This window comes from Toxorhynchites rutilus, chromosome 2 (genome assembly GCF_029784135.1).
Source record: "Toxorhynchites rutilus septentrionalis strain SRP chromosome 2, ASM2978413v1, whole genome shotgun sequence".
Taxonomy (NCBI): Eukaryota; Metazoa; Arthropoda; class Insecta; order Diptera; family Culicidae; genus Toxorhynchites; species Toxorhynchites rutilus.
Window position 1 is genome coordinate 309,750,418 of NC_073745.1, and position 26,290 is coordinate 309,776,707.

At 39.2% G+C, this 26,290-nt stretch overlaps 1 protein-coding gene across 2 annotated transcripts in view; it reads right to left on the reverse strand.

Moving 5' to 3' along the window:
• LOC129764961 (methylcytosine dioxygenase TET) overlaps window positions 1–25,063 on the reverse strand; it is a 297,435-nt gene extending 272,372 nt beyond the window's left edge. For both annotated transcript variants that reach the window (XM_055764656.1, XM_055764655.1), the window contains exon 1: window positions 24,958–25,063. The gene's annotated coding sequence lies outside the window, so the exon portion shown is untranslated. The remainder of the gene's footprint in view (window positions 1–24,957) is intronic.
• Window positions 25,064–26,290: the final 1,227 nt, after the last annotated feature.

A 26,290-nucleotide genomic window follows, 5' to 3' on the forward strand; every position in this document is an offset into this window, starting at 1 on the left:
TGGGTCACTTTTTCATTACGGACTTGCTCTTATTCAAATGATTTTTTTTTTCGCGCGTTAAGCATAAAAATCGTGAAGAAGGAAACTTCTTCGGAGAGTATTAATAAGTGACTTTCCGAAACAAAACAACTGCGCGGCAGAGCTGGAATAAAAAATATTTCAATTTTACAAACATGAAACGCAACACGCAGAAAAAAAACTTTCATGAAAGCGCACGTTTCCTGCTCTTCGCTGATGGCCGTAATGAATAAATTAAAAATGGCGTCTAATTAGATTTTTTGTGACTAGTAGCTCTTCTCTTTTGCGCTCCGGTGAGCAACTAGAACCGTGTGCCGTGTCCTTGTAATAAATATGTAAAATTGTACCTTTAATTATAACATCGTTTTGTGTGTTCTTTCCTCACGTCAGACATGAACACACACTCCCCCTACCCTTTGAGCAACATAAATAAAAACTTCGATATCTCATTTTTCAAAATTCATTTTTCATGACAATCGGATGACGAATGAAACGATCTGCGGCGGCAGATGATAGTTTTTTTTGGTTTGTTTTTATCGTTTCATTTTTACTCGGTCAACTGTCATTCGCAAGCGAGTAATAACGGTTACCTCCTCCCTCCCTTTTGTCAGCGAATAACTTGTCACCTCGTTACTGACGCTGTCAATAACTTCACGAAATGTTACTCCCCACAAGGCGAAATTTGGCCCAAAGTTGGTCCTGCGAGTCCGGAAGAGGACAGAGTTCCTATGCGCGGGTACTGCTGCTGCTGCTGATAAAAACGTAAACATAAATATAAACGTCAAAAAGCTATTTAGATTTATTGATATTTTATTCCTTTCCTGCGCGGCGCGATTGCCCGCGGCGGTAGCTCCTTCGGGTCGGAACGACCGTTGATTTGTGCCGTTGATGTTTACAAACGATTGGTAATCATGCAAATGGGGGGTTTGGGGTTGGCGACGACGAGGGGGTCGAAATATAAAAACAAGTTGCACATTAGCAGGGGGAACGGACGTGGAGGGAGCCAAACAATAACAACCACACTCAAGCGTGTGGTGCTGCTCCACGTGGTTTTCCGACGCCAGCAGCTGCTGGGGACGAGAGAGTACCACCACGTTAGTGCGAGGTTTGGCCCACTTTCGCTAGCATAGTGCTTGTAGCTTAAGAGTATGTGTGTATGTGGAGTATTTATGGATATCCGACTCGCCGCCATCGCGCGTTCGATGAATGGTTCGGAAGAATAGAGACGATAAAAGTTTCCCGGTGAAGACAAAATTCATCTTTGGTAAACAATTTGGGCCTCACAACTAACTGGATGAAGCAGGAAGGACGGAAACCACGAAAAAGAGGGAAGGATTGGTTCAGGATAATTTATCAAAGCCTTCGTTCGGGTTCATATATTCATTCGCATAATGCTGATTTGAGCGTTTTGCTGAACCATTAGTTGGAATGGCTTTTAGCGATATGAATGGATACCAACGAAGCGATGCCCTATATGCTAGCTGTGGAATTTCGAGGATCGATTGAATCGTTTCACTGTATGGTCGCGTTTGTACATCCAATTAAAACTTGATAACTTAATATAGATCTTTCGCAAAATAAATGGATCAATCGCAGCGAAATTCAGGCAGTTAAAACCTCTTCAGTCAATTTTTTGATGACCTATATAATGCAATTTTGGAAGTACTATATAAAAGTCTGAAAAATCTGTATAAATATAGATTATTCTGTATTTATACAGATGGTCACGCTCAGTGACCATCATAAGATTTTGTTGGCAGCGGTTTGTTCATACAGCGGTCCTCTTCGGGTGGTGAAAATTAATCTTGCGCATTCACGTTGAAAATCCAACGCAGTCATGATCAGGTGATACAATTGCAGAACAGTTGAATATCACCAAAACTATCGTGTTTGATGTGCTCAGCAATTTCCGCGAACGGTTCATTGTTACCCGAACGGCTTATTGAAAAGTGTTGGGATGGCATCAAAGCAAATCATGGACGTAGGGATGTCGGTTGATCGTTCGATTATTTCAAATGATCGAAAATGTGCAATTATAATCGAGCATTTGGTGCAAATGTTAAACTATGTTAAGCAAAGCAATGTTTTGCTTAACATAGTTTAGTACATCGAATAGTTAGAGGCGTTAGTTACATGAGTCATTTTTTTTCCTTCAGCGACCATTTTACAAATTTCGACTATTCATATTGAAATTTATCAATCGGAGGAGTTCAGGACATCCAATATTTTATGAGATTGAATCCTATGTGAACCGCGCCCTGTTAGTCTGAAGCGATCCTCGTTGCTAAAAGATTAAATGAATCATTCTTCCACGGAAGACTAGGTAGGGCGAACCGAACAAACTTTCGCTGACTGGACTCAATTATAAAAATATAACTTTGATAGTAAGGCGACCGCACTGCAAAAGTATATTCGAGGGTCCAAGGAATCAACAGAAAGCTTTGAAGCATGTTCAGTCACGCAAAAAAAAGTTTTCGTGATATATGATATGTGTTCGAGAATGGTCAATTTAGTGTCCAGTGTCCAAAAATATCCTGCGCTTGTACATTTTCAGCATCAGTGTCAGCGTCAATGCAGTCCACGGGATGGAACAGTTTAAAATCATCTGATACAATAGTTTGGAGCATCTCATCGTTGCGTACATCGTTGAGATGTAACAGGAAAATGTACGGCACAAGATGACAGCCTTGGCGGACACCAGATGTAACTCGGAAAGAAACAGATATTGTGTCAAAATTTTTACTGACATAACGCGATCAGTGAGATAAGAGCGAAGTCAATTCAAGAATGAACCATTACATCCATCTTTAGCTTATGAAAATCTCAGATAATGAAGTCGCAATGAAATACGATGCCGCTCATAGTACCGTTTGAAGAATCCCTCTGCAAGCCGGATTTCGTTCGTACCGAGCAAGCGAGCATCCGAATAGAACGTTGAGGCAGAGTGTAGTGACCCAAACTAACACCTGGGGGGTTGTTTGACCACGTTCTGATGAGGTAACCGTAAGATTAACATAAAATTGCATATGTGAAATGAAACCCAACGTTAATGTCACCATCAAGTCGATGAACCACATACACACACTCTTTACACATACACGGGCCAAAGGTTGTGCAGTCCACTGATCATTCAACAAGAGCCAAAGGTTGTACCGTTTATGACAACTCTACACGAGCTGATGTTTGTGCCGGCTAGTGACCATTCTATTCTAGATTCCTCGAGTCGAGAAGACGCACCACGCTAGATATGGGGTACAGACTAGGGGGCGTTGCTGATTAATGGTCAGCTGCATCCCAATAGGAAGTATCCCGTGTCGAGCACATGTACAGAGCATTGGAGACAGCAACATCACAATTACGAAAACACTTGTAATACTAACCTCGAGCCAACCGCGAGTAATCGGTTACATATTACTAACATAGTTTTAAGGCAAACATTGTCGAACTATTGAACTCCCGGCCCCGTCAGGTTGACGCCAAATTAAAATAATAAAATTAATAAAAATATATATTTTGGATAAAAAAAAGCCGATGAACTCGAAGTGGTATTCAGAAGAATGCAACAGAAAACGCGTGCTGCCTTTCATAAAAATATACACAAATATACATGTGAAGTTTTGGCCTGATTTGGGAAGTTGCCACTATAGGCGGAAGATTGTTCAGTGCTATCGTGACAATAGAGTGGAATTCAGCTACAAAAATCTAAATACACCTCCAATTGTTCCTAATTATGCCCAATAGAAAATTCGGAGTGGAAGCCTAATTTCGGAGCGGAAGCTTAATAAGATTGGCGGAACAACACTGCACAAATAATCAGATGCTGGAACAAACTTGTAGTGGCAACGACACACAAACAGGTGGCAACGTATCACAAGGGGAAGTTGTGCAGCTATATCAGATATGAAAGAAAATATTTTTAATGATATTTCTATGAAAGCCTAATGAAATAGACAGAGAAATGTATTCTGTAAGGCTTGTGTGAAAAGATTTGTTTGATATTTTTTATACTCTTTTGAATATGAACAATTGATATAGAGATAGTATTTCAGGATAAATTACGTTTTATTATCACCAGGAAGAGGGAAATCATACGATGTACATGTAGGGTTACCATCTGTCCTGATTTAGCAGGACATGTCCAGATTTTGAGATCTATTTGGGGCGTCCTGATTAATTTTTCACAATCTAGTCTTTGTCCTGATTTGCATGAGAAATTCAATTTTGTTGCAGAATCAGAATTATTTCCAGTGTATCATGTTTTTGAGAAAAATCTTTTTTGTTGAAGACTAAAGTTTTGTGAGCATATAAAAAATAGCAGATGGATCTTCCACGAGATCTTTCAACTATTTTCATTTATAGATTTTGTTTTACTGTTAATTAAAATGTTAGTGAATTTTTCTTCATAGCTTTAGTCATTTTGTTGAAACAGAAGTTTGAAATCAACAATGCAACATTACAGGTATATCTGATTAGGAAAAGCATATCCAAACGCCGAAACATTGCCAGAATATTCGATTGGCACTCACTTCCAAATCAATGTGGTGCAGAAATCCAGCCGCTCAGAAAATATGAGTTGCAGAAGATGTTCTTGCGTCTCATACCTATGGTTTGTATTTCGGTACTATTGCACTTGATGTTTGATGACTCTGAAAAATCTCCGGTGCTCGTAAAAAGACGTGTTTCTATTTATTTATATCTCAAATAATCACAATGGTTTTGTCATAGTCGTAACTGTGACAACTGTCCTGATTTTCAACTCCGACCAGATGGTATCCCTATGTACATGTGATAGAACTATTGTGCCAGTTGATTTGAATGATTGTATTTCAATGAAATGTTGTTATTGATGATTCATATTGAACCACCGAAACTTATACGACCCAGGTTGATCGCTACTCCCAAGCGCCATGATTCACACCAATCACTGGGAGCAATTGACCCTTTTCATGAGGTGATGCACCAAAAAAATTTATATATATTTGCTAGGTTCTTGCGAGTTTTCTAAAAAACTGAATATACTGCAATTTGCGTTCATCTATTGCTGACGAATCATCCACCAAAGTTCATTTGTTTGTTATAAAATTGAGTTGAAAATACAACATTAATGTTCAAGAGGCGGAAACCGCAAAATGTCGGGCGTTGTCACTTCACAAAGTATGTGACTGGCAACAAATGGATTTAGCTATAAAATACTAAATCATTCATGATGATTATTGTAGTAAATTTTCTAAATTCTAGTTTATTTTCATTTCACTTTTCGGAAATCGTGTGACTTACACATGGAAACGCGAATAACGTATTTTGATGAGTCAAAACGTTGTCACGTCATTCTGAAATGAACCGATTTTACAGTCTCACTAAACACAAGCATAGGTTCAAGCAAAATATGTTATCGAAATCAAGATCATTCTATCGATAGTTATGTGTTGGAAATCTGTAGTAAAAGCGGAGCTTCAGAAGAAACTACCTTCAATGAAACAGAAGAATCTAATGATATCGCAAAGTAGTGTAGAAGAATGTTTTCCATCCCCGAACCACATTTTATGAACGTCTACATCAAAATCCTACTCCTTGTCTCGAAAATGTCATGCAAACAAGTGAGCGAAAAAATGAAGTTACTGTTTCGACAACCAGAGGCGTTGCTGTCAGCCGTACGGTAAATGAATGAATTCGGGTTGGCGGCTTGAAGCTTCGTGTTCCGTTGGTGTGAAGCGAAAATGGTAATGGATATTGAAGTGATTAAACACACTAAGAATAAAAATTGTGAATGAAAAATGAATTTTACATTTCCAATACTACGACGACTACGACTACGTCTAACCGGAATAAATGGGGGGGGCTTCGTGGAAATGAAAACCTAACCACAGAACATGCAGGAAAAAATGAAAGACTCCGAATGCTTATAACTCGAACATTTCTTACTTGATCGGAAAGATTTTTGTATCAATTGATAGGAAAGATTTCTACGCTTTATTTTTTTTAATTTTTATTTTTCATTAGATAAACAATTGAATAACTGTAAAATGTTAAGAGGCAAAAATGTTTAGAGCTATCTAAAAGCCCTAACTGCCTCGTTTTGATTGGCCCGATTTACGGTTTCCTCTACACAGCCATCAAGACCAAGCAGCCTTGGGGAAATCGGGAAAATTGCAAAAACACGAAAATATGGGGACTTTTGTTCTCACCGAAATGTGTTCCCTAACACAGACTTCAAAACCAAGGTGTCTGAGGAAACTGGCATTGCAAATTCATGCAGGTCGGGAGCATTTTTGTTCCGACTGAAATGTGTTTCCCCAACACAGACTTCAGAACTAAGGTGTATGAGTACCACAATAGTTCAAAATAATGGAGGCAGTGGTTCACACCCAACAGGGGAAAAAAAAGGTGTCTGAGGAAACTGGCATTGCAAATTCATGCAGGTCGGGGCATTTTCGTTCCGACTAAAATGTGTTTCCCTTTCACATACTTCAAATCCATGGAGCGTGGAGAAATTGGCATTGCAAATACATGTAAGTTTCATGGCATTATACAATCTTTTTAATCACAAAGCAAATCTATTGAATTCAATCGAATTCGGAAATTGTTTCATTCAATCAAAAATTTAATCAATTCAAACAAATGATTGCTAAGCTAAGGTAGTGCCACGTCAACCTTGCGGTTATATCATAGATATAACACACCCATTTTTTTTTTTGTAAAATAGAGGAAAATCTTGAATGAAAACTGTGTCTAACGATTTCATATTATAAGGTTGTTATCGCATCATCATAATGTGGAAATATCATGAGATTTGAATAAAAATGAAAAGCTAAGAAACAGGACTACGTGTTCTGAATATTCGGTTAACATCATGTAATAATTTTCTTTCAAATTTTAACATATTAAAATTGCCTTTGAGCCTGTTAATTTGATGAAAGTTTTTTGCAACTTAACAGCCACTAACCAAATATCAGTAATTCGTCTATCCATTGGAATATACGTGAACTAGTGAAAGAGGAGGTTACTTTTGAACTATATTGCTCACTCTATAGTGTGTTCGGGGTTGGTGGAGTCAAACTCCTCGCTATCGGAGAGAAGCCCAAACAAAGTCCTGAAACTTCATCTTTCATCAGAATCTTGATTTTTTGCCCCCTCCACACCCGACTGCTGTTCGTCAGCTGAACTTATTTTCCATCCACTTTTCCTCTCTCCTTCTTATTTCGGTTCCTTCTGGCTCCGGCTGTCACTTGTTCGGGAAGAAGTTTTTTTTACCGATGAACTGCTCCGTACCCAGCGCTCGGGTACGAGTGGAAGGATTCTTCATCTTATGCCACAACACGGACGGCGGACCGAAAAGATAGATAAGATTTGGTTCTTCATTTCCACTTGATAAATTATCGCCGGACCTGGCGGAGGAAATTAAAACTTTTTTCCAGGCGTCCACCAATGCTGACACCAGCTGTGGATGACGACTTGGATGGAGCAGGCGACCGGTGGCGGCGCGCAGGACGAAGCAGCGGCGGGTGAGTGTTTTCCAGCGGTTTGTTAACCCTACGACGGATCGGAGAACAGCATGCAGAAAGGGAAAGCCCAAAAAACAAAGAACCGAGTCTAGGCGCTGGGAAAAATAACGTGTTTTTCCGCGCGTAGAGTAAATTTTCGCCAAACGAATACACCCAAACGGGAGGGGCAAGACTGTGTGGAAGAAAGCAGCGCGTCCCCTTAGGACGAAAGCGAAGCCTTCGCGCGCGCACATACAAACACAAAACCGGGGATCAGAAGAAAAACAGTCGCGCGTTCGTTTGGTCGTCGGTTGATCGGACTTCTCTTGGGCTTGTCTGTGTTTGCGGCGCGCTGGTGCTGGTGTGGGTGGAAAGTTCAAGTTCAGTTGACTGTTTTTCCTCCGAAAATTTCCGTTTCTCGGAACGCTTCCTCCGCTGAGCGGGAAAACTGCCGAAGGATTCGAACACAGTCCGGCGACATGGTCCCCGTACACACACCGATAGGTCGGTACCCGAGAATGATGGCGCTGATGATGATGATGATGATTGGTGATGACGCTGCTTCTCAGATGGAAAACACATTATTTGGGTTTTCCTTGTTTCTTGAAAAGCCGTTCGTGTCGTTTTCCAGGGGTTCGCCAGTGTGGGTGTATGTCCCTGTCTGCCACGGGATGGGGTGAGCTCGTGAGCATGTGTGCCGACGGGGATGTGTGTAGAGCGTCGCGCGTTTGTTATGGTTTTTGGGTGTATTTTTATGTTTACGACGACAACGATGGCGACGATGCGATGGCCAATCGTCGGAAATGCCCTAGTCTACTTCCACGTTTCTATTTATGAAACAATGATGCTGACGAAGACACATGACCCATGGTGGTGGTGGGGAAGGGAGTCTCAGAATCGTTACGGCGGAAGTTCGATGGAAATCTTGAATGAACTCCAGTTGACAACAGTTGGGTGCGACGGGGAGAAAATTTCCCGAGCACGTTTCGGGCAACCACTAACGGATCCAATTTGTTCGGCACACGATTACCAAGCCACTATCGCCTCTCCAACTGAACAAATTGCTAGCAACAGCAGAACACCGACACAAAAAAATCTAGCCTGTCAGAACTAGCAAAAAAAATGAAAGAAAGAAGGAAATGTTCAACCAAACCAGAAGTTCTCTCCGATAGTTGGAAAAAAAACAGTACGGAAAAACAAAGACTTTTACCATCCATTGGCAGGGGGAGCATGGCCCCGGAAGCATGGGACGGTCAAGAAGGGGGTGTTTATGGGAGAACAAGTTTTAAATTTATTTCAAAAGTTTCCATTTCTATTTTTTTTTGCGAGCCCGCTCTTGAGAATCTGACGTTGTCTTCGACTTTTCCGGCCTTTGGATTGTACTTCTCGGTGTATCGCAGACGGAACGTCGTTCCTCCTGCTCCTCCGGTGGAGTGGGATGGTGTCTTTCTTTGTCAGGAGAGTTCGCTTCAGTTTTTTTTTGCTCCGTGTGTTTTGTTCGTTCCTGCTGCCTCCGCTGTTTTTCCGAGCCTGTTTGGATCGGTTGGCAGGAAAAATTTCGACAATCTTTATCTTTTGCTATTTCTCGCACGTGACTGTGTTCGGTGGCGAGATTGAACGGGACTGGCACGGATAAAACATAGCCCCGGATGTGTTGAAACGGAGTACACGATATCTCCCACTGCCGCTGCGTTCGCTAGCTGGTTGGCTTGTGGCTTCAAATGCTTTCTTCTTCTGGAAGCTCCGGCGAAGGATGAATCAGGAGAGTAAGTAGAATGATTTATTTCCGGCTCCGTTTTACTTTTTTCCTGGTGCTGCTAAGCGCGATACAGAAAGCTCTACGTGTTTCCCTTGACGAGGCGAGAATCGATGATTTCGGGGAAAGATTTACGATATTGAGTTATATTTGGTGGTGTCAGCTCGACTTGTAGATTTATATCAGTTAAAATTGCTTGAGGAAAGTTTGGCCAGAGAGAGTTCATTGGTTACGGGGGGAAGCGGAAACTCGCAATGACTAACGGTGTCAAAACTTCAATCTAGGCTGCCGTTTCCTAAATCTGCCAAAGAAAAATAATAAAGTGTCCAAGTATTGAAATCACGACCAAAGAAATAATCACTTTTACCCCGACGACACCAGTTGGCAAACAAATCTCCCGCAAACGAAAGTTTTTCTCGTGCAGAACGTGATATTTTCGTGCTCTGGAGAAATTACGCCAGCGGCAGAAATTTATGCTTATTTGATTTTCGATCCTCGAAAGGAGAAAAACAGAAACGAGGAGGAAAAAATGGTTACGAGAGGATATCACTCGTTCACTTCCGCAGTTCGCGACGTATACAGGGTTGCCATAATGAAATCTGTGTTTTCGATCTGAAAAAATCACTTTATCTCTGTTTTTTCTCAAAAAATCTGTATTGAAATCGGTATGAAATTTCTAAGTCCAATTTTGAAGCATAATTTTAGCTTTAGCATCATTGATTGACATAGTTATTATTGAGTAGACGATTTTAATGATATCCACGTAAAGCCACACAAAAAGAGGTAGCATAATAAGGAAACAATTGAAAAACTGGAGGATTGTCAACGCCTAAAAAGTTACTATGAAGCTAATGCTTAGGATATGAAGAGATACAATTCGATATAATTTTTCTTTGATGTATTATTTTTGGCATATATTGCTAAAAAAAAAGTAAGATAAAGTGTTCTGGTCTCCCAAAGAACCGGAGTGAATTCAGGTGTTTCAGTTGGTTTTGTTCAATTCAACAATCAATAGCAAAATGTGGTTCAAATTACAGTAAAAAAGATTTGGTCATCAAAACCTTGAAACGCTTCAAACTTCATTTCGTTCTTTGGTTCCGGTCGTAGTTGAATCTCTCTAGGTTATGTTTAACGACGGATTCCAGTGAGAGCCATTTTGTTGCGGGCGAATTCAATGGTTTAAGGTTAAATATAACCTGACTTGAGTTAATCCCTTTTTTTTGAGTTGTACGAAAAATTACCATAAATGTGCTTTCCTAATTCGGACCTAATTAGACCGATTTTTAGTCCCTGGTATGGAAACGCGGGCTACACAAATATATAAGGGAAATTAGAAGCACTATTTTCAACGCTATTTGACATATTAGCTATAGGAAATTTTATAAATGCATTGCAATAGATTGTTATTGTTCGAATCGATTGGTACAAAAACACCATGAATCAGGGAATCATAATGAAATGTCTGAGCATAAAAAACATAAAATTGGACATTTTTAAACGGTTTTATTTAGCTTGCCCTGTAATCTGTTTGTATGTTTGTATGTTTGTATGTTTGTATGTTTGTATGTTTGTATGTTTGTATGTTTGTATGTTTGTATGTTTGTATGTTTGTATGTTTGTATGTTTGTATGTTTGTATGTTTGTATGTTTGTATGTTTGTATGTTTGTATGTTTGTATGTTTGTATGTTTGTATGTTTGTATGTTTGTATGTTTGTATGTTTGTATGTTTGTATGTTTGTATGTTTGTATGTTTGTATGTTTGTATGTTTGTATGTTTGTAACATGTTTGTCTGTAGCGCTGACCCACAATCATAGAAAAAAACTCCTTTCTGTTAACCGATCTGAAATTTGGAACACACCTTTACCTCTGTCGTCATTATAAAACTGAGTATTTCATTATCTTGAAAATCCAAGATGGCGGCCGCTACAAAATGGCGGATCACATATTTTTTCAAAACCTCATCGATATGGGTTTTCCAAAAACCCATCAATATGGATATCAAATGAAAGGGCTTGACTAGTAGAACACAGTTATTCGTGAAAAATGCAAATCCAAGGTGGCTGCCACTACCAAATGGCGGACTACATATTATGTCAAAACCTCGTTAATATGGGTATCAAATGAAAGTGCTTGACTAGTAGAGCTTAATTATTCATGAAAAATACAAATCCAAGATGGCTGCCACTACAAAATGGCGGACTACATATTATGTCAAAACCTCATTAATATGGGTATCAAATGAAAGTGCTTGACTAGTAGAGCTTAGTTATTCATGAAAAATACAAATACAAGATGGCTGCCACTACAAAATGGCGGACTACATATTATGTCAAAACCTCGTTAATATGGGTATCAAATGAAAGTGCTTGACTAGTAGAGCTTAGTTATTCATGAAAAATACAAATACTAGATGGCTGCCACTACAAAATGGCAGACTACATATTTTATAAAACCCTATTATTATGGGTATCAATTTTTTTTTATTCTTTATTATAGAGCCTTTCAGCCGTAGGCTGGTTCATCTCTTGGGGTATCGAATGAGAGGGCTTGACACGTAGAACAAAGTAATTTATGAAAAATACAAATCCTAGATGGCTTCCACTACAAAATGGCGGGCTACATATTTTCTCAAAGCCCTATTATTATGGGTATCAAATGAAAGGGCTTGAATAGTAGATCACAGTAGATCATGAAAAATCCAAATCCAAGATGGCCGCAGTCACAAAATGGCAAATTACTTTATTAAACGGTTTTATTTAGCTTGAACTGTTTGTATGTGTGTATCTTGCAACTTTTTTCCCCATACTGCCTGTTTTTTTACATGCCTTCAAACGTTGTTCCCACAAAAGGAGGAAATGTTCTCGTGATTCGTGCTTTGTTTATTTAGACCGAGCTTGAATTGGAATAAATGTTGTAACTTGGGTAATTCGTATTTTTCAGTTGTTTTAATGAAATAAAAAAGTTCAAACAATATGATTCTAGTGTTCAGAATAATAAAAACATTTGGCGAGAAGTAAAATTGAATTACAATTATGTTTAGAAGTCAATAATACTGAAATACTGAAATTTCAGAATCTACCAAAATGTCAGTTGTGCATTTATGATTTAAAACGCTAGCGTTAATTGATGGAAAATGTAGTTCATTCATTTGATTTATTTCGATTATTTTTTCCTTTCATAATACTTTCTCTATGTAGATAATCCGCTATAAAAAAGTAACACTTTTTTCCCTTCCTGGTTAATGGATCTCTTTTGACATTTCGATTGGATTCTTTTTTACAACCCGTTTACACTTCACGGTGAAAACGAAATGAAGTGCATTCACGGTGTCGACATCAGGATACGAAATTTAGTTTTCCATTAAAACTTATTATTATCATATAAAACTATCTTCAGATACAATTTTTGTAAGAGATTATTATATAATATGAAGAAAACAAAGTTTTTCATTCACATTCAACACTAATTTGACACGAATATTTTCATTCATAATTTCTATTTGAAAGGTGTTCATTCTGTCTGGAAACCCATTATTATCTTTGTCGTTTCGCTAGCCCGCGAAACGTAGTTCAATGGCGTGTCGTTCGCGTCGTGTTTCATTGTGTAGTGTGTACGGGAATAAGGTCCTATAATACTCTAGGTGATATTTTTTAACTTGGATCACTTTGGCTGAACTTTTTTTAAATTTTCTTCGATCATAACATTTTAGAACCAGAAAGTTGCGCCCAAATGCGCACAAGAGTTCAAAACATCTGATGAAATATGTACTTCCTGTAAACCATGAATTCTTCATGAAGCTCGTTCCCAATGATCAAAGCATTCTTGATATTGAATATGACCTGACCAACCACACGTGAACAATAAAATACACCCAGGTTTTTTTACGCGGTTTTTTTACGCGGATTTTCGAATTAACGCGGTTTTTTTTTACGCGAATTTTCCAATTAACGCGGTTTTTTTTTACGCGGATTCTCCAATTAACGCGGTTTTTTTAACGCGGTCACCGCGTAAAAAAACTGAGCAATATCAAATCTGTCCCTCATGCTTCCTGAGACCATATGACGGAACTTAGTGCTATTGACGGATATTAGTGCCGCACCTATGTGCCAGGTTCGATGCATCTGTAGCGAACACAGATTCAATTTGCCCGCGTTGTTCACCACCGTCTATGCCAGTTTCGATGGGAACGACCCCGTCAAGTCGGAGGACAGATTTTGCAACGCAAATGCCTGACAGAACAGAAAGAATTAGACCAGAAGCAGTTAGAGTTGGAACAGAGGCAATTAGCGCTGCAGAGAAAGCATTTCCAGGAGAAATACAAGCTGGGTCGCTAGCTGATGAATCTGCAAGTGCAAGAAGAAGTATCTCGAGATAGCATAAAGCTTGTGCAAGAATGGGTTGATGAGCACACCACTGCGAAGCAGAAATCCTCCGTACGACCTTCGTGTGCAACGAAGTTTCATCCAACCCCACATAACGGCTGGGGGAAGAAAGATTCATGTACATGTATTTAAGTCCGCTCGTCGAGAGCCACACACAATGAAATTCATGCATAACATCAATCCCATTTAGGAATGAAATAAGCGCGATTTTTGCGCGTAAACCTGAGCAACATCACTTCTCTCTCTCAGTTCATATCTCTCCCTTTCAAGCTCCCTCAGAGCGTATGCCGCACCCCATCACGATTCTCAAGAGGATTTTTATGTGACCTTTTTTTCTTTACGGGGAGTTTCCAATTAACACGGTTTTTTTTACGCGGATTTTCGAATTAACGCGGTTTTTTTTTACGCGGATTTTCCAATTAACGCGGGTTTTTTTACACGGATTTTCCAATTAACGCGGTTTTTTTTACGAGGTACGTATCCCCCGCGTAAAAAAAAACCTGGGTGTAGTAGATTTGATAAGCCACGGTCAATTAGCGGGGGTCAAAACTTCAAATTAAATTTCTCAAAATAATGTTTTTGGCGCTTGGTTCGTTTTGGCAAACCCCCGACCTTATATAAGGTGTATACAAACAAAGTTTGACCATCATTGATTAATTTATTCGCAAATTGAGCCCCGCAAGGAACTCAGCCGGATCGCGTTGGACGACGAACGTGTTAAATTGATTCGAAGGCTATATGAATAAAAAGGGTGAGAAGCGAAGAAATATTAATAACATTAAACCGTATTGTTGAACGTTATTTTAAAAAAAATCTGTATATTCTGTATGAAACTCAATAAATCTGTAGAAATACAGATTATTCTGTAGATATGGTAACCCTGATCGTAAAGCGGTATGTCGTAATGTTTCCATGCGGTTTTCCCAGCTCTCGGTTCCCCCCGGTTGCTGTTGCTTTTACTATTCAGGTTTTTATTTGCTTCTCTTGACACGAGATTTTTCCATCCGGCCTCGGCAATGGCCAAAAAGCGCTCGAGTGTTTACAAAGACTTTTGCAAACAAGTGACAGCACCACTCTTGGCTTTGTGTTTGTTTGCGATGAAAAAGTTAATCTCCGTATATAATAAAAGCGCGAGGATTAACGACCATTTGCGATGTAGGTCAACTATGTTGCGTTCTCGCGTGAATTTCGGAAGAAAGTTAGATGGCGAAAAGTACACACTTTAAAAATCTCGCTCCCGAGCCAAAAAAAAACAGTTCCTAAACAAGTCAGTAAATCACCGCATTGGCCTAACACTCTCCTGATTGATATGGGTCTCCCCGACACACAAAGTCAGGAAATACAGCATCGACGAACAAAGGCCAACACATCAAAGTCCATCAAGCACCGAAATCTGATTACCTTCCGATTTCCTGCGCGCCTCACGCCGTTTTCTTGCCACCGAATCACCACCACCAACAATCTGATTAGCGCCGATGTTTTGATGATAAAAAGGTGTGGAAACCATTTCACACACAACCCTTCCCACCGATTTTTTCCCGCTCCAGCGGCAATCGAGACCTCTCCTGTGTGCAGCTGTCAATGACTCCCTCGGATGGGTAGGGGAGGTGGTGGAGCAAAACGGGAAAAAATGGCGAGTGTGGCTCGAGCGAAGAAAAACCGGTCATCAATAATAAGAAATGGCAACCAATCAATCGAGGAACACATCGGACTCCGGTGCTGACTTGCCAAATCTTGCACCGAAATAAACGTAAAAAGCGAGTCGAGAGAACCAGAGCAAAGCAACGGGAAACATAAGGTTCATTCACTTCCACCAGGTCATTTATAATGTCAGGAGGCCCCACCACAACGGTGTCTTCTTCCCCTGCGTTCCGTCGTTCCTTTTTCCCTATTTCACTTCGAGGGTACAGGATTCCTGCTTTCATTCTTCTTGCTCTTATTTGTTCGGATCATCCGTTGATGGGTCCTTCTCAATTTTCATCGGTTTCGGTTTCTGTCTTTCCCTTCTTGTGTGTTTTTTTCTTCTTTTTTTCCCATTTGATGGCTGTATTTTCTCATGGATGTCAGAGCCACGAGAGAAGCGACCGAAACAAGACATGACACACGGAGACGACTGGCTGTGAGTAATAAGTGAGCGTGAGCGCTGGGATCTGGGGACTACCATCACTCGCTCAGTTCAGTTGTACGTTGGTTGTACGCAGTCCAGGTGTCTCAATTTTCCCCGATCGCACATTCAAACCGTCTGGCGGGCTTCTGCGTGGCCACTGACTGCGAGAAAAAGGGAGACGCAACGTCAAGGGGTGTCGGGGATGTGGAGTAATGGTGGGAAAGGTGTGCTTTTCTTTTACCTTTTTTTTATTTTTTGGCTGTACGGTTAAAGAACAGCTTTCGCTATCGAGGACTCGCGGTAATCGCATGCTCGACACCGACTGTAGCCGCTCTCTGTTGTCTGAGGTAATGATGATTCGTCTCGGGCATCTCTCAATCGAGCACCGCTGGAAGTATTTTGTCTTACGCATCACCCCACCACCAGCCAATCTCGCCAAAGTTGGGATATCAGAAATGATACAGAGTGATTTATGGGTGCGAAGATAGCGCGGTGCGCCGGGATTTATATCTATGGTTCCATGATCGATGGAAGGATGACGACGATGATGCAATCAAAGTTTCAGGTTTGGGGGAAATTGGTCTAATACTACTGGATGTATCCGGGATTCGGACTCGCGATGAACTTTGACATTTTATCAATTTTAGGGAAATTTAGACGACGAATCGATTTATTCCACAGCGCGCGGCGATAGAAGCATATTGGAAGGTGTTTATGAACAAATATCCCACCAAAAGGAGGCGTGGAATGAGAGAGACAAACCACAATCAGATAGTCCTTTGGGAACATAATTTTTCTACATGCCAAAAAACTAAAGGAAAATATATCAGAACATTTGTGTTCGTGTAGGTAGAAATCTGTTATCACTAGTAAACTAGACGACTAGTAAATTTCAATATAGGAGGAACTGGGGGTAAGTCGGATAGATCAAGAAAAAGATGCTTCACAAAAAGTGATTTATAACGTTTCACTGAAATAAAACAAAAATGAAACATTTTTTTCGGTGAGAGTAGTGGGAGTAAGACGGGCAAGTAGTGTGAAACGCTAAATGCAGAGGAATAATTTCATTTTCTCTCTCATGGGTGTCACTGAGAGGACAGAGGAAAAACATTAAGCGCTAGACGGATGCTGTGTCCATTACTAACTTTTCCATCTTACCCCTACTAGAATCTATCCGCCTTAAAAATTGTTTCACTCACAAATTAATTTATCTTTTTGGAACATTCCTAAAATCGCTCCAATGGTAAATTACGTACCGAAATCTAACCACAAGTGCATCAAATTTTCAAAACTGAGCCCCTCAAAATGCTCAGTATCGAAGTCGCAAATCTTACTTCCGCACGCACAATCACTCATGATTTAGAATTTTGTTCATTTTTTTTTTCATTTTTATCATACAATACCATTACTAGGGATGATATGATATTCAACAGTTAACAGTTGAAATAAATCGCGTGTCCATCTTACCATAATTGTCCGTCTTATCCACGTCTTATCGCTACAAAAGTCAAATGTGATGTCGAAAGAGTCGAATTTTTCGCCCTTTCGAAGGCTAGTGCCTCGTCTATCGAGTATAATTTGTTCTGTTTTGTTCATTGGAATTAACCAACTCAGATGTTTGAATATCAATCTACGATATGTTTTACACGCAATTAAAAATGCCTAAAACCATCGCTTCAAATTGAGAAATGCACATGAGTGGCTAAAAATGACATTTCAGAGTAAATCACAATACAAGCACATACGAATGTATACATTCCTCGTACATCTTTCAAAAATGACAATGAGTTCTGCTCAATTTCTGATGTGTTGTCACTCATTTCAATGACATTTTGAATTGAATCGACTGTTATGATGCACATTTTCGTTGAATTCAATAGTTTCTTGCAGAATACAACATTCAGTTGTCCTCGCTCTTAACGCTTGTCAATTCATTTCTAGTTGAAGCAAATAATTATTCTAATTGACGTGACGAATAAATACAAATATGCCTCTCGATTCAACCTGACTTCACTTCACCAGTACTTCTCCACCCCAACATGTACCTCGTTGCCCGCGTGCACTGTCTTATTGGAATGCCCATATAAAGTGAAACGAACACTTGATTTCTGATGCAAAAAAGGTAATTACACCATTAATAGATGGCTCCATTGTTTACCCACTGTGAACTCATCCACAATTTGCAAAAAGTCATTGGGGCCCTATCATCGCTATCTGTTCTATGACGCTTCTTATTTATGTTGACAGAGAAATTGTTGGAATAAGCAAAAATTCATTTCCAATTGAATTTAGTGTTTAGTCCTAGTATCTTTGAAGATATCAAGCCAAATGTAATTCAGTAGGTATAGAAATTATTTCGTTCATAATAAAAATAATGTCTTCATTTTAATTTTCATTCGAAAAAGACCAATGATTCTGAAACTAATGAAAGACCAATCGGAATGATTGACCTCAGGAGTAATACGTTGATAGACTCTTTACGAAAGATAACTTTGCGGAAGAGCCTATTTTGAACTTCTATAAATGCTGCAACCACAAAAAAAAACATCAGAAGGATGGTATCCCAGACACTGTTGCATTGTTAACGTAGAACTGGGAAATGATTGTACTTTACAGTAGAAGTATTTGGTAGCCCTGACAAAGGCCAATGACATCGAAATTCTTGCTGAGATCGTGGGTGACGATGACGCCGCGGTGCTCATTTTTGTATTCCATTTTGGGGAAACACATACAGGACATAAGATAGTAAACAAATGTTCACACAGCCTGACAGATGCGACAAAAGATGCACGGACAGGAGTGTATTTGATTAGAGCTCAATACTAGTGATAACTTTCAATTCAATAATGCACAGGTAAGACGATTACACACTAACTTGATGAGTGAGTTTATTTTATTGATAAAACCAATCAGGAGGTTGAAAATGGTATTTTGGTATTTTAGTATTTTGTTGACCTACGGTGATGATAGCCGAAAGGTTGAATCAATCTATCTGAACCTTGAATCGATTGGACCACAGGGCTGCTAAGCAGCCATCTTTTTGTAGCACGTATAGAAAATCTTAAGCATAGAAATCAAAACCTAAAATTAAAAATGAATTGCTTCGTTCGATCTCGTAGCAGCGATTTTAATGGCAAATCGCAAAATAAAGTTTCCGGTTGAGTATCTAAACATCAAACAACCACCCAACGAAATTGTTGGCTACAGGTCACTGCAAATGCTGAACATGTTGGCATCAATATTTACTCAAAACAAGAAAAAAATGTGTGAGCCCTGAGCACGAGCCTAAGATTTTGTTGCCAGGGCCCTGGATTGGACACGATAAAAATCAGTGTCTTAGAACATCAACAAATATTCGCGAGAAACAAATATGATTTTATTTCAGTGTAAATTGACTTCCTTTTTAATATGGAACTCACTGTCATCACTATAATGGAGACAATTACAACAGTGTTCATTCTATTCATATCGCTGGCACATGAACAAATTTGCCAGAATAAATGAATACTGCTTTGAATGCGGTTCAAAACTTCGCTGTTATTTATACTTTGAATGTCAGAGGCAATAAATTGAAATTCTACACAATTGATTCGAATATCCTTCCTGGCAGTGAGTTTTAGTTTAAGTCAAAACATTTTACATAGTACCGAACCTTACTTAACCATTTTTATACGAATTTACTGACATGTCTACTAAAACACGTCATTATAATCTATATAAATAAAAATGTAAAGCAAAATCTGTTGGTAAGCGCAAAACCCGAAGAAGAGAGAGTCCGATTTTAGCCTTCTTTATTTTGTTGTATTCGTCACTTCCCGTAGATCAATATAGTGGAGAGAAAAACCGGAAAAAATTCGAAAAACTTTGAAGGAAGATCGGACAATTCGGAAAATTGAATTCACACATGTTCAAAAATTACTTCATAATAAGCGTTGTTAGTCCATTCGATATTTGCGCTATCGAAATTGATCTTCGTTCGTAAGTGGAAATTGATTTTCAGGCGAAATAACGCATATCCATATCTTATATCTATAAATAAAAATACAAGGCCAAATGTGTTGGTAAGCGCAAAATCCGAGGAAGGAATGGTTCAATTTGAGTCATCTATATTTCGTTGTATTCGTCTCTTCCCGTAAATCAATATAGCGAAAAGAAAAATCGGAAAATTCGGAAAATTGAATTCCCATATGTTCTACAATTAGCTAAGCGTTGTTAGGTCATTTGATGTTGGCGCTAACGAAATTGATTTTTGTTCGAAAGTGGAAAAGAATTTTCAGACGGAATAACGCATTCCTATATTTTCTATCTAGATAAACAAAAATGGAAGGCCAAATGTGTTGGTGTGCCCTAAATCCGAGGAGAGAATGATCCGATTTGAGCTGTCTTTATTTTGTAATATTCTCTGTATCAAACATGTATTCCATGCTACGGAGAAACATGTTATTTCCAAATGCTTGAAGAATCTTGAACGAGAATTGTGTCTGAAAATAATTTTATGTTATAAGTACGAGTTTTTGTAGAAGTACTAGACAATTTATAGTAAAAGGAAATTGGGTAATCAATCAATGAAGAGTTCAGGACTCACTAACGTTCACTTAGTTAGAAAACGTTTGAAAGTATTCAAATCAAACAATCTATTTTGGGCGGGACGAAGTTCGTCGGGTCAGCTAGTATAAAATAATTATCCGACATAATTTTCGGATTTTTCCATCACTTGTGAAAAAACGGGTTACATAGTACATATTTAAATAGAAAAAGTTAATTTTCATTCACAACTCTTATTTGTAGATGTTATCATCGCGAACTATTCATAAATATTGAGAGCAAAGTTTTACAATTATTTCCTGCTTTTTACATGCTTTAGTAAATTTTCGTTGAGCAGGAGAAGTTTCATGTCGATTGAAACTGGTGTTCAAATCTATTGAAAACATCAAGAAAATAACAGAGAACAGAGACCATAACATATATAACATATTCGGAAAGGTATCAATGGGATTATTTCGATGATTCAATAATCGTAATTTGATCTTAGGACATGCAAATGCACCCATCGCATCCGCAGGACATTGCCGCTTCGAATCATAACTTGTTCCGATCGATGACGCGTATTTTGGAAGCGATTGATAGTGAAAGTGCAAAGTTCAGCAGAGCTGAAAATGTAATGCGAAAATGAGCCGAAGGAATATTCCGAATCTTAAATATAGCTATGTTGATAATAAAACTAAACATATGTAAAACAGAAGTGCCCTGTAGATCTCCTCATTCTTGATTCTTTAATACTTCTATCATTCATGAGGACTTATTTTTGTATATTGCAGTTGAAATATTTTGAGCTATTGAACGAAAATAGCGAGAATTTAGTTGCACACCTAATAATCATTTATTGCCTCTAAAAGAGAAAAGAATTTTCCAAAAAACAATTTTCAATTCTTTACAATGTAAACATGTCTGATACAAAGACATCAATTGATAATAAATGGAATTGAATCAAATCAATCACAAGTAACGGAAATTGCTTGGAAAAATTCGCGATGATGAATGTGAGTTTCAAAAACACATCCATCAATGTGAGCCCCAGGAATTTCCATTGACGTGGAAGTCAGGCGGCCTGAACAGGGTAGATTGAAACATTTTCCTGTATGCCTTCTGTGTTCTTAATAGAATTCTACATGTAAAAATGCCAGAAATTTCATAGTTTCATCTACCGATACCGTATCTCAGGTCTTAAAATATTTTTTCGTCTTTTCAGCTATTTTGTCGATCCCTATAGAATTCAATCAACAATGTTGATGTGTCTTGGAGACAAAAACACGCCATCAATAACCGTAAATTAACTTACAATATTTAACATTGCCTACGGATCCGCTCAAGATCTTGTGATTTATTATTGAATTTTCCGCCCTTTTGCAGTAAACTTTGAGCCGGAAGACGTGGTTTACTAGATTCATCCCGATCCAACTTTCATCGAACGCATCGTTATGGCGAGGCGAGCCGTGAGATTATGAGTACGAGACGCAATCCAATCATAAAACGAGTCAAATACGATTGTCCAATGAGCCGAAGATATTCTTCTTCTTGAATGGCGTTAACGTTCCCTGTGGAACTTTTGCCGTCTCATCGTATGTATTAACTAACGTCATTTACTAATACCTAGTTGAGATTTCTTAAGCCAAATAACACGCCTTGAATGTATTCCGAGGGGCAAGCTCTAGAATACACGTGACCACAGTGCAAATCGAAGGAAATTTCTCTGACGAAAAATCCCCCGGCCAGAACGGGAATCGAACCCGAACACCCGGCATGATAATGTGAGACGCTAACCACTCGGCCACGGGTGCCAAAGATACACATTGTTGTAGTCTCAAAGAGAAGTCGTTGCGCATGGTTTTTATGGATCACAACAGTAGTATGTATGCATTATGAGATGTCTGTGTGAAACAATTCACTTTGGGCCAAGATTATACAGGGAAACTTCGATATAACGTACCCTCGATATAACGTCACTCGATATAACGTACACTTTACCTCGATATAACGTACACATTTCCAAAGTGTAAAGGAAAAAAATGTTCAGTATTCTTTTTCTGATCGAACATTGAATTATCTGTATTGTGATGCTAAAAAAAATGTTGTGCCTTCAATCAATCACGAAATACAGCTGGTTTTGTAATTCCGGATTCTAAATGAATCAAGTTTTAATCGAATCAGAAAAAGAAATGGGAATCGAAATTCTGGTATTAACAAACTCAAATACGTAAAGAATGGTAAGCGTTCTTTGATCGAAGTTGGAGAGTATTAGTACTAGGGATACATGCAAAATTTGATGAAAACAGGTAACGTTGTATACAGGCTCAATCGGAAATAATCGGATGTGCTCTGGCGAAATATTATATATTCTTTTTATGTTATGTTTTGTTACACTTTCCATAGGTACACCCTTAACTCATTTTACGGCCTAGATACGTTCCTCGTATCTCGGCCGCAAAGCGAAATGCCGTATAAAGAAACAATCACTTTTCAATAAACTGTTTTTTCGATTTACCAAAAACTCAAATTTTGACGGCTGTGCGTCGAAAATGAGAGGGCCTTTTTAATTGGCACTCTAATATAAATCTACCTAGATATATCGACATAAAAAAAAAGTTTTTTTTGCCGTTATATGGGAACAATTTCGGCTGTAAATCGAAAAAGAGCAGCGTATAAAGAGCGGTGGTATAGCGAGGTATGGGTGTATAAGGTCTCGTAGGTATAAGTTCCAATTCGAAAGCGGTGAATATTTTCTAAATGTTGATGTTCAGCAATACAAATTGTTCTCCTGTCGTCTATCAGTAGAACTGGGGAGTTATGTCATTACTAACATGCTATTCAATGATTCAATCGTTAATTTCAAGTTCACTAAGAGATAAGAGCACCCAACGGTCATTTCAAAACAAAAAGTTTCTATATGTTGGGATTATAGAATCAATCTCTAGGAAGATTGCTACATTCAAAGCTCATTTTTCACGCTTACTGCAACGGCGCCAAATGCAAACAAGGAATTTGTTTTACATTTACTAGACAAAAGGTGAAGAAGTAGTTTTAGAAGATAGAAGAGTCATTGTGAAAACAACCTCTCTAATAAAGCTCTTCTTCAATATCGATCAAAATTTCAGGATCTCTACGAATTTGAGACCTGCTTAGACACGTTACATTTAAAGCCGCTCGAATGTATTCAGTTATGTTTTCGATAACTGTTTTTTCGAATAACAACCCAATTTGATGTGCATTGATGATAAGTATCGAACTTATCCATCATTATTCTCTCTCTATTCACCATGCGTAATATAATATGTTATTATTTATCCACATTTTGATGCCCTCAACGCCTTCACCCGAGATGCAATCATTCTTTAGCAAAATAAAAACATCTTCAATAACGTAATACTTTTGTCCTTTCTGTCACACACGTACGATGCTTCACAGCTCATAATATCTCAGAACAAAACAGAAAACGTATCAGGACACAGATACATTCAGCAGCGGTTCGTTAGGACCGGGGCAGCAATGCTCTTTGGTGCACCCGTAACATAATACCTATTTTCCGTGGTCCTTCCCTTCCCTTCCTTCACACCCCCGTGGCAACACACACTTTTCCTGTTGAGACATTTCATGAGAACATCCGCAGACGGAACCCAAGCAAACACTGCCACCGAAGTTGCTGCTGATGCTATCACAGTACCGTCCTCAGTAGCACTCTGGTTCGGTGATATTACTAAAATTGATTTCAAGCTTACGCGAGCAGGACGAGCGAGGACGGGTACCCACAGATGTGAGTGTGTAAATTTATACATTTACTAGACGCGGGAAGGTGGCATCGATGAATACTTATTCCTCTTCGCGTTTGAGCGGCTAACTACGCTAAGCGGCGCGACCGTTGAGCTTGAGCGTCCATCTGCGCCCTGCGGACGCGTAGTATTTCACTGAAAATCCATTCAAAATCCCATTGCGTGCATCCCGCAGCTTGCTGGCACTGAATCTACTCCAACAGCGACGAATTGATCGTATTACTCGGGACGCTAGCCCGAAATTGCGAACCCAACGCGATATCACACTTTATCATAGAAATGCATTCTCGCACACTATCTTCCTACATATCTCGCGGTAATGGCGCGCTTTTTGATTAGACACAATTGGTTTGATTTAATATAAGCAACTTCCCTTGTCCCATGTTTTTTTTTATTTTTTGTTTCCATCTATTTCAGAACACATTACGATTTTTTTTTGCGCGCACTGTTTTATCTCTGCTATCGCTCACACACACTCGCTGTTTGTTTCTGTTGGCTCATCAGTTTTATCACATAGTTATTGCGTTCGAGTTACGTATTACTCCTGCTTCTTTCACGGGGCTATGTTTTGTTCCAATCATTTCGCTGTTATCACTTGCCAATCGTTATTGTTTTCCCCCACCCGCGCGAGATGTATTGATTTCTGCTTATATGCAATAGGACACACGATTTTAACACACCAACCACTGCGCGCCATTGGATCATTTAATCAACCTACAGATAACCCTACGATATAAACCAATAGCGCCATTCACGACGGAATAAACCGGGAGAAACGCCAAAAAATCGCCAGCAACCAAAAACACTGGCTCCCCATCATCAGGAGGAGCAGCAAAACCACCAACGCTTCCCAAATGCAGCCAGCCAGTGAAGCTAAATAATATTACCTTTATACGCAGTTCGCAACACCGATACTGTCACTCTACGAAAGATACACAACAACTGAGCACGATAAACATTGAGGGAAGCGGTACAACTCCTGCTGAATTCGGTCCCTTCCAATGCCGCAAAAAAATACGCCGTCGCCCAACACATGCACAGCGCATTGCCTTCGCTTTCGTCCGTTTGTGCCAATGATGATAATGGATGTGTGTGCGTGCGTACAGGAAGCCTTCTCTTCCCAGCGGTGCCAAGTTCGGGAACGAATTGTACAAGTTGCCCACACTGTCACAGTTTGGCGCTGGTACCGCGCTACCACTACTACTACTATTACTACTATTGCGAACCGCGAGTCCTTCTTGCCGAGGCACGCTTCTGTCGGCAATGTATGCTTTCTGTGTGCTTCGTTGTGTGCGGTGTTGCGTTGCACTTCGTTAGCTACGAATGAGATGTAGAGACGGGAACAATCGGGAGCATAATGAGCTACGCATATCCACTTACACACCCATGAAAACTCGTCGTTAGCACAGATGGCATAGGGATCAGCTTCGGGAGGATCAACGATCCGAGCAGTCCTTGCTAACAAGAAGTATATCGTGGTCTAGGGTGGTTATAAAAAGATGTTTCATGAACTCTGGGTTTATTGAACTTCGAAATTGACGAATAGAATCCTGATAGGATGAAATGATCAAAAAATTATAGTTTCCATTGAAGATGGTGATGAGCTTCATTGGACTTTAGAATGCAATTTAATATCTCATTCATTTTTATTTATTAGGTTACGCGAAATGTAATTGTCGATTTACAAATAATCAAATATAAAACTTTTTTGACGTAGAACTATGTCTTTCAATAAGGGTGCCAAATCAGAAAACAGATCACGTTTTTATAAAATAAAGTTAACGTTAATAACTATTTCTGCCGCGAACGGATTTTGGCGATTTATATACCAAACGAATCGGAAATTCCCTAAGATTTGTTTGATATTAGCATACATTACAATTCCATAGTTTGTATATGGTGTAAATTGATGGAAATTTGAAGCATTCCCATTTCCTCATACATTTGTTCTGTCCATTTGTGTGCTTTCCCGAACAGAGCTGTCAATAACGAGCAACTTAACGACGAGCAACGAAGGGGAAATCGTAAGATGTAAAGTCTCCGTGAACAAAGGAAAAGAAGAATAACGAAGGGGAATATCTGCCTTGAGTATAAACAGTGGATCTCGCTGAGGCAAACTTTCATTCTTCGTGAGTAAATCGATTGAACAACATCGTTGCTGGGCGAGCTGGACGGCGAGGGATCGAAAGCCTTTCTCAAGGTTAGAGACGAATGAACTGA